General features: G+C 34.9%; 1 long non-coding RNA gene across 2 annotated transcripts; it reads right to left on the bottom strand.

Annotated features, from left to right (window-relative positions):
- Nucleotides 1-174: 174 nt before the first annotated feature.
- Nucleotides 175-2849, bottom strand: LOC112003758 (uncharacterized). Of its 2 annotated transcripts, none has more exons than XR_010630583.1 (3): nt 1973-2849; nt 1675-1786; nt 175-396 (listed from the first exon to the last, which is right to left on the bottom strand). It is a non-coding gene; the product is annotated as an uncharacterized LOC112003758 (long non-coding RNA). The 2 variants fall into 2 exon arrangements; XR_010630582.1 differs by having other exon boundaries at nt 1675-1722; nt 1973-2846.
- Between the last annotated feature and the right edge of the window lie 297 nt (nt 2850-3146).

Genomic DNA, 3146 nt, shown 5'->3' with positions numbered 1-3146 from the left:
ATATATATATATATATATATCAACATTCAACATTGCCCAATTGGCTGAGAAAAAAGGCATTGAAAACCTTGAATGTTGTTGCAAAAATTGGATTCCTGTATTCCTTTCAGAATGTAACAGAAATTCAACTAATTTATATATATATATATATATATAATTAAAAAAAAATAGCAAACTATTCTCCACAATGCTATTACAGCAAAACCCACAAATATTTTTAATTCAGTAGTAATTAAATTAACATTAGCAGTACTACCTAATAAAACTTATTAGAAATATGTCAGAAAGTTAACTTGGGTCTTGAATTTTATACCTTTCCAAGCTCATTAAGCCTTGCCACTGCCTCATCCCTTAAGATTTCACAAAACAAATCATTCCTACTGCTTATTTCACCATCTTCAATAAACAAATTATTCCCATCATCATCATCATCATAACATAGGCTAAGTGAATAACCATTATTAAACAAGAAAATTATTCAAACCCCAATATGTAAAAACATCACTTTCATGGACTCAATTCAAATGCAGAAGAAAAGGTCAGTATCAATAACCAAGCAAAATTATTAATCAAATAAGCAAATCTTTGAACTTGATGTGAACATTTACTCTTTGCCAATATACATTAAAAAAATGTGTATTGTCCAAGAAAAATTATTAATCAATAAAAAAATTTGAGCAAATTATATGACTAAATTAAAAGAACCCATTTATACTCTTCTTTTTTACTATCCATTTTGCATTTTTTCTGCAAAGTTTATAACCATATCCAGCTTTTCTTTAAGCTTAATCTGAACCTAGAAATCCTTAAACCCAATTATTAGTGCAGTGTAAGATGCCCCAAAATGACCAACTAGCAATATCTTCTTCAAACAGTACAATCAAGTTCATGATACCTCAAAATCATTGGAAATGGTCTGTGGATTTATAATGCAACAGATAAGAAAGAAGAAACAAGCAAGTTTAGAACACTAGGGACATTAAAAGAGGAGAAGTACCTTTGGATGCTATCTAAAAGACACTGTAACATTAATCTTGCCTTAGATAGTATGCCCTTCCTTAATTCATTAGTTCAATAATTCAAAATATTTCCTTATACCCATATGAACCAAGCTATTATTGTAAACTATAAAATTTAAGTTTTGCCAAAAGACACAATAGCTCAATAGTTTTCTTCACATGCCAACTCTTGTTTACCAAGAGAAGGTTGAAAGTGGGGTATCAACAGTGGTTCTAGCACACTGAAGGAGTCAAAAGCCATAGTTGTAATCCTAATAATGCTACAGCTGATCACACAGGGCAGGAGGAGGTTATTAATAGAAGTACACAGATCATAAACATATTCTTAGAAAAAAAAAAAATGCACCGGTGCTACTTTTTTGTCTTTTCATCATCCATGTTTGAATCAGCCATTTTTTGTCTAGAAGAATCTTGTGTACTAACTTTTGAAATGTCAAGAATAACTGCAAACATGCCCATAAAATGGAACCCAGAAAGTAAAAAAAATGTATATTTTTTAAATGAAACCCAGAAAAGATTTATATAAAATTTCATATTTTTACATAAAAACAACTAAAATCAAAACAAATTAACCAAATCCCAATGTCAAAGAATATATATATATATATAGAGAGAGAGAGAGAGAGGGAGAGAGTTTTGCTTATATAATACTTACGCTTTCTTCTTCTTTAATATCTTCCCATTTGAAATCCTCTTGTTCTTTCTGCAATTTGAGCATCAATCACACATTCCGAAAGCCAGGCTATTTCTAGGCGAAGAAAAAGAAACTGGGGAAAAAGAAAACGTAAAGTTCTGTTTTTTAATTTTGTGTGTGGAAAAAGAAATTATAGAGTTTTTTTAATTTTGGTTTTGCTTGTGCTTTGAAAATCTTGCGTCTGGAATTATAGAAATTATAAAATAAAAATAAAAAATAGAAAATAAAATCAGAGAAGAGTGAAGAGTGAAGAACATACCAGGGAAGCGTATGCAGTAGTTCAACTTATGTAAAGATATGGGATGTGAGAAATCTTATCCCAATCCTCTCCATTTTCCTTCTCGCATCTTTGCTTTAATTGGGGACAGCCCTCAATTGTCAGGCTCTGTAAAGAGGTGAGGTAACTCATCCCTTCGGGAAGTGACGTCAGATTGGGACACCGCTGAATACATAATCCGTCAAGAGAAGTTAGGTTTTTAAACCACTCCTCTGGCAGAGAATCAGGTCGGAGCGGTCGGCCACGTCGACGGCCGGAATGGACATGGTGCGGGGGCGCGAGTCGGTCGACATTGGCGAGGTTAGGCAGAAAAAACGGAGGGGAGCGTGGGGGATGATGTTTGGGGACAAGGATAGTAATGTCCTGTGTTTGGGAAATGAGGAAAATTTGAAAGGAAAAAAGAGAGTTGGAGGGGAAGAGGGGAAGAGGATTTTACGGAACATAGGGAAAAGATTGGTGAAATTGTGAGTGACAGTTTGGTAATGGTGGGGTGGTGGTGTATTTATACTGGGGTCCGGTAGTGTCGGTGTATGGAATTGGAATCGGTAATATGACGGGGTTTATGCTATATGGAAAAAAGGAAAAGCTGGAACAGGATAAAGGTTTGGAAAAGGAAAAGGGGAGTGACGAATTTGATTTTCCACGGGGATTTTGGCGTGAGAGAGAAGATGGGGTGTTTGGATTTGGAGATAAGCAAATCTGTGGGGTTCGATACGAACGAGGTTGGGGATTTTAATGTTGGTGAAAACGAACGGGGACTAATGTTGTGTTGTGGTTGTGTGTGCAGCAGCCCACTAAGAAGAAGGGAAGGTTCAAGTACAATACTTTGTCAGTGGCAGTGCCAGCTCAGACACTAATAAGTATTCGAGAATCAAGTTTGTCAGCAATGCATTTTGTTTAGCGGCTCAGGTGGTCAAAGTCACCGGCACTCAGATTTCAAAGCCTGGGTCTGCGTTCATTGGGTCTGTTAAATTGTTAATACTTCGTTACAAGGTTTTTTTTTTTTTTTTTTTTTTTTTTAAAGAAAATACCAATTCAATTTGATGGGAATTGGAGGAGATTAATTCCCCCACGTTTTTGTTGTTAAAATCGTTCGGCCCTAGACATTTTGGGGTCTAAGACAGGAATTAAAATGTGTCATTTTTTATATTTATGT

Source organism: Quercus suber, unplaced genomic scaffold (genome assembly GCF_002906115.3).
Source record: "Quercus suber isolate HL8 unplaced genomic scaffold, Cork oak 2.0 scaffold_163, whole genome shotgun sequence".
In the NCBI taxonomy this organism is placed as follows: domain Eukaryota; kingdom Viridiplantae; phylum Streptophyta; class Magnoliopsida; order Fagales; family Fagaceae; genus Quercus; species Quercus suber.
This window is presented reverse-complemented; position numbering and strand designations above follow the sequence as displayed.